The 6,594-nt window shown below is 40.2% G+C and overlaps 1 pseudogene; it reads right to left on the bottom strand.

The window, feature by feature from the left end:
- Positions 1-5,793: 5,793 nt before the first annotated feature.
- On the bottom strand, positions 5,794-6,351 carry LOC105529271 (annotated as a pseudogene).
- Between the last annotated feature and the right edge of the window lie 243 nt (positions 6,352-6,594).

Raw genomic sequence — 6,594 nt, 5'->3', positions numbered from 1 at the left:
ATTTAAAACTTTCTAAGGTTAGCATGAGAATTGTATAGATAGAAGATAGGAATTTGGTCCCCAACACTGAGGTGCAACTTTTGTAAGACAGAGTGGGAGGGAACACTCACCTCCTTTCTAGGCTACATACAAAGACTGAGGACACTTCCATGGCACCTGATAAATGGAAGAATATATTCTATTTTAAAATTCACAGCTATTCACTGAGATGTAAAATGAAAATGTTTCCATTCACAAACAGAGAACTCTGCCATCACACTAAGGCATTTTTTGCAAATGTCCTAAGGCTTTGCCTCTCAGTGGTCAATTTCATGGCACCGTGGACTGCCCCATCACTCACGGCCTGGCATTCCTCAGGTGCTGCGTGAGTTCCTGGCACTGGTGGGACCTGCCACAGCATACTCCCCCACCCTAGGCTCTAAGATGATAACCTTCACTTACTTTGCAATCTCAGTAGAAGGCAGGGTTCGTGTGTGCACTGTAGGGCCAGTTCTGCCTCCTTCTCCACTTCATATGCCAGCCTCCCTCAGTATCTCAATACATTATTCAAATAAAGGCCAGAGAGTAGGAGTAGATAAGGGCCTTTCTTTAGATGTCTTCTCTTTTCAGAGCTGCAACACAAAAGCCTCTAATAATGCCCTCAGGGAAAAAGAACATATATTCCATACACATTTTTTCCAACCTTCTATCATATGGAAAACACTAATTAATATTTCAATAAGTTGTCCCGCCAAAAAGGAGGAGGAGGTGGAGAAGAACTAATATGTGTATAGTGTCAAGTATGGTATCATATGGCATACCATAAATACTTAACTACCATATTATTGGTTGAACACTTAACTATTGTATTATTGGTTATAAAACTACTGTATTATTGTAGTTTTCTTGGTTGTCTAACTACTGTATACAACTGTAGAACTACTGTATTGCTGTATAACTACTGTATCATTGTAATTTGTATAACTACTGTATTATTGTAGTTTTATTTTACTGAGACTGCCTTCAGTAAACTGAGGTTGTATAACTACTGTGTAACTACTGTATTACTGTCATTTTACTGAGACTGCCCTGTGATGCTTTAGTTCTTCCTTTCAATGCTTTGCCAACCTTAAAATGAGAAACTGTGATATAAGCACTTTGTCACATGAACAATTATCAGGTTCTCCAAAATAAGTAAAAATTAGATCCTGAAGGCTCATCTCGGCCTTTCCTTGTTTACCTACTTTTTAAATGTAGTTTGGCTTGGTTCAAGAAAGGGAATTTGTCATATATTGATATGGGGCAATATCATTTGTGCAAGTATCATAAATGTAATGGTAGCAGTTCCAAAACAGAAGTATCTTAAAAGAATAATGCACTTTTACTAAGCAGGATTCATTCCAGAAATGCAAGGATGGTTCAATACTAAAAATGTTGATAACTGCATTATATCATTTCATTAAGTGATTAACAGAGCAAGAAACAGATAACAAGAAATTTACCATACTGTGTGGATTCAACTAGAAATAGTACAGAAGGAATAGAATGATAGTTTTGACATGGTAAAGAATATCTGAAGTCAGTTTTGGACAAACACCAGGGGCATTACCACTAAATTTCAGAACAAGATACAGATGTCCACTATCACCTATTATTATTTAACATTATTTAGGATGTTTAGGTCAGTAAAATAAAGTAAAAAGCAATTTAACTATTCAAAAAGGGAGATTTAAAAATTAATCATTGTTTTCCATTTTTTAACCTTGAAAAAAAAAAAACTAAAATCTTCTTAGAGTTTAGAATGGCTAATGGTTACAAACAAATACACACAAATCAACATATTCTCTATAAAACTGCAGTACGTAATTGAAATGTTAATAGAAAAAGTAAATTTATTGTATAAATCAAATGATATAAACCATCTAAAAATAAATATACCAAAAATAACTTAAAATTTGTACAGACCTATATGTAAAAGCTATAAGTATATACTCTTAGAAGAGAAGATAGGAGTAAATTTTTTTTAATTTTTTTTAATTTTTTTTATTATTATACTTTAAGTTCTAGGGTACATGTGCATAATGTGCAGGTTTGTTACATATGTATACTTGTGCCATGTTGGTGTGCTGCACCCATCAACTTGTCAGCACTCATCAACTCGTCCTTTACATCAGGTATAACTCCCAATGCAATCCCCCCTTCCACCCATAATAGGCCCCGGTGTGTGATGTTTGCCTTCCTGAGTCCAAGTGATCTCATTGTTCAGTTCCCACCTATGAATGAGAACATGTGGTGTTTGGTTTTCTGTTCTTGAGATAGTTTGCTGAGAATGATGGTTTCCAGCTGCATCCATGTCCCTACAAAGGACACAAACTCATCCTTTTTTATGGCTGCATAGTATTCCATGGTGTATATGTGCCACATTTTCTTAATCCAGTCTGTCACTGATGGACATTTGGGTTGATTCCAAGTCTTTGCTATTGTGAATAGTGCCGCAATGAACATATGTGTGCATGTGTCTTTATAGCAGCATGATTTATAACCCTTTGGGTGTATACCCAGTAATGGGATGGCTGGGTCATATGGTACTTCTAGTTCTAGATCCTTGAGGAATCGCCATACTGTTTTCCATAATGGTTGAACTAGTTTACAATCCCACCAACAGTGTAAAAGTGTTCCTATTTCTCCACATCCTCTCCAGCATCTGTTGTTTCCTGACTTTTTCATGATTGCCATTCTAACTGGTGTGAGATGGTATCTCATTGTGGTTTTGATTTGCATTTCTCTGATGGCCAGTGATGACGAGCATTTTTTCATGTGTCTATTGGCTGTATGCATGTCTTCTTTTGAGAAATGTCTGTTCATATCCCTTGCCCACTTTTTGATGGGGTTGTTTGTTTTTTTCTTGTAAATTTGTTTGAGTTCTTTGTAGGTTCTGGATATTAGCCCTTTGTCAGATGCGTAGATTGCAAAAATGTTCTCCCATTCTGTAGGTTGCCTGTTCACTCTGATGGTAGTTTCTTTTGCTGTACAGAAGTCTTTAGTTTAATTAGATCCCATTTGTCAATTTTGGCTTTTGTTGCCATTGCTTTTGGTGTTTTAGACATGAAGTCCTTGCCCATGCCTATGTCCTGAATGGTTTTACCTAGGTTTTCTTCTAGGGTTTTTATGGTATTAGGTCTAACATTTAAGTCTCTAATCCATCTTGAATTAATTTTTGTTTAAGGAGTATGACCTTTGGTTAAGCAAAGCTCTCTTATCTGGGACAGCAAAAAAAAAAAACAATGTTTTGTTTTTTGAAACACTGAAAAAAATGTTGGTAAATTGAATGCCAGACCACAGAACTGGATAAAATGTGGTGGCAAGAGACAACCCTTCTGCATGTGAGGGCAAAGTTGGGACATTAGTAGATCCAGAATTCGAGAAGATCACTCTGGCTTCCATGTTGGAAGTTGTATTGGAGCTGGGAGCTTTTAACAGGGGGAAAAGCTGGGAGTATGGGATTAGTTTATGGCTGATGACAGGTAGAGTCAAACAAGAACAGAGATGGGGTCGGTGGAGTTTCATGCTTTAGAGAAATAAAGGAGAATACACCTGTCAGTAGAGCCATGGTTTGGACAACTAGGCCATTATGGGAACTTGTCAAAAACGGAGTGGTAGACTGCAATGGAAATTTGATTAGAGTATTCCCAACACCCTCTTTAAGTAAAAGGTTCAACCTGAAGTCCTGCTTCTCTGATCTTTGCCACAATAATTAGACAAGATTTACATTAAAAGTTTCTTTATAAACCAGAAGGGCTCCTGGACAGTGTGATTCCATAGAACAATGCCCTTTGGACATACAAGGCCCAGCTCTGACACTCACAAATATTATGGGTGTGTGCGAGTTACTTAACACACCTGAGCACTAGTTTCCATTTCACTAAAACAGAGATAGTAATCTCTCCCATGTAGGACTACAGTGTACCTGGGAAAGGCCTGGCTCAAGTCATGCAGCCAGTAAATACAAATTCTCTTCTCTTCCTCTCTTCAGTGATGCATCCCAGCCTTCAACCCACTAATGGTTCTCCCTGTGAGTCTCTGCACGTGCTCTCTACAGTTGAAATTTGCTGCTTTGTGCTTATTTTTCTTAGGGAATTGATAAAGAAACTATCATGGCCTTTTCCCAATCTATTGCTTTATAAATCCATAACCTTCATCTGTGCCTCTTCTCTGATATTTTGCCTTATTTAACTATATATTTAGCAAACCTAATCCTGCTTCCCAAGTGATACTTGCATGAGCTCAGAGGCATTGCTAAAATAAGACCACCCTGCTACCAGCAGTAGGTGACACTACTGACTAGTTTCCTCTCCTCTCAAAGTGGCTTCAATGAGGGATCACATGCTCAGTGCTCAGGACTCAGCTCCACTTTCAGATTCTGCCTGTCCATCACTGTCTGTTCCCCAATAATGAGCAGCAGATGACCAAGGGTGGCTTCCTACCTGATGCCAGCTGGTGTTGTGAATGGACCTCTTAGTTTGAGAAGGAACTAGGTTGGACACAGAATGATTTTTGGCAGACAACAAGGAGGATGAGTCAAGGCAGAAAGCAGAACTGAGCCATGGTGAACTTTAGTCACCAGAATGGCATTTGCCATCCAACAAACATTTATCAAGCTGTGCTGTGGACTGATAATTTCTCACATGTCATGTCACCAACTCCTCAGTTACCCCATGAACAGGCATTAGCTCCTTGTTTTACAGATGAGGAAGCAGACACAGACATGTTAGGTAACCTTCTGTTAGGCCTCAGCTCATAATTGTTAAATTATCCTTCCGATAAGGAGTTGTTTCTTCCAAGTCCCAGATACTCTGCATCAACATGAAGTGTGTTTGCCCTGGAATTGTGTTCATGAATCCTGTCTACAATTACCTGAGAAGGTCTCAGGTTGAAGAGGGTAAGATTTCAAATCCTAGAGTTATACTTTTCTTAGGTCAATGTGTCCACCTTCCCCCACCCCAAAACACACATTCCCCAGCTCTACATGTTTATTCCTAACTTCTTCAGTGATTTACTGAACACCTCCCATGTGCCTGGCATCATGCTCAGTTCCAGTAATACAGAGAAGACCAAAGACTGGGACAGGGTCTTTACGAACACAATAGCTTCGAGTCAAGCAGAGAATATATTTAACTAGTGTCTGTACAAAAAGTGAGAATGCAGCTGTCAGCTCCTGCTTTCCCCAGGCCCAATCTCCAGCAATCCACAAGGCCTTCAGCTTAAAAGTCCAGCCCTACCCTGCGCTGTCCGAATCAATGCAGCAGTGTGGTATATATAATTTAGAAGCATAGTCCAATGCCAACTCCTCTCTGAGAGCAGTCATGTGCTGGTCACTGCTGCTGTGTCTGTTGTCTGGTGAGTCAGCTCTGTGCCCCTGGGCTGCTACAGAACACCCCCATCTAGGACAAGATGTACTCATTGATACCCCAGCCTCCCCCTCAGTCCTGACACAAGTCTCATTTCCTGCTTTGACAAGTGCCTGGTCTGACACCTGAGGTCTCTTGGCTGGGGTCCTGAGGACCTATCTCTTTCAAATCACCTTCTTCCAGAGGGCCTATTCTTAGCCCTATGCCCTTCTGTTAATAAATGAAGCTGTTTTCTAAACCAAACAAGACCAGAATCAACCATGCAGATTGAAGGAATGAAGACATGTGGCCTATGGCTCTCCTCTTCAGAGCAGCTTCCTGTAGGTCTTTTTTTTTTTTTTTTTTTTTTTTTTTTTGCGGGGCAGTGGGGGTGGTGACAATTGTGTAACTGTATTTGACGTATTTGACAATCAGTGGTTAGTTCCCATCCACACTGACTGTCTGTAGATTTTTGAAAGTGGTAGCTGGTACATAGGCAACCAAAGTATACAACTTACTTGGTGAATCTTCATCTTCATTACGTTTTCTGGACAACTGCACATAGATACCGCATGGGACATTCCTTATCCCTTTGGCTCGGACAAGTTTGTTGCACCTAGTATCAATGCGCACATCTGGAGTTCCCGTCTCCTTCATGGCAGATTTCCAGATCTCTTTGAATGCCTGGCGGGGATGCTTCTTGAAGCCCACTCCGTGGATGCGCTTGTGAAATGATGATGGTATATTCTTGGGTCACTGCTTCGTTGATGGCAGAATGGCCATTTTTCTTCTCACCACCCTTCTTTGCAGGAGCCACTCTGCCAAGCCCCAGTTGGAAAGTGAGATCTTTGTAAGTACATAATGTAATGTTGTGCACTTCTATAGGGCAGATTCTCAAGCCAGGGCACATACTAGGCTGATGCTCGTTACTCTATGTCTAGATGCTAGCTAGAGAGTGAACATTTGCTCCAACCAGTTGTCACTAGGAAGACCATGAGAAGATCACTCTACTGCTCTGTGGAGCAGTTCACCCTGAATGAAAGAGGAGAAAATTGGGGCTGAAGGGCAGTAATAACTGAAAAATGGCATTGGACACTCTAAAGACTGTACACAGGCAATGCTTGAGTCTAGTTACAATTTTTGTTTTTCTGTAAAGGAACCGAGTGATCCAGAAACTCCTCAGGAAAGCACTAACTGGAGGAACCTTGGGAGCCACAGTCATACATTG

This window comes from Mandrillus leucophaeus, unplaced genomic scaffold, assembly GCF_000951045.1.
Source record: "Mandrillus leucophaeus isolate KB7577 unplaced genomic scaffold, Mleu.le_1.0 Scaffold76, whole genome shotgun sequence".
Lineage (NCBI taxonomy): Eukaryota > Metazoa > Chordata > Mammalia > Primates > Cercopithecidae > Mandrillus > Mandrillus leucophaeus.
This window is presented reverse-complemented; position numbering and strand designations above follow the sequence as displayed.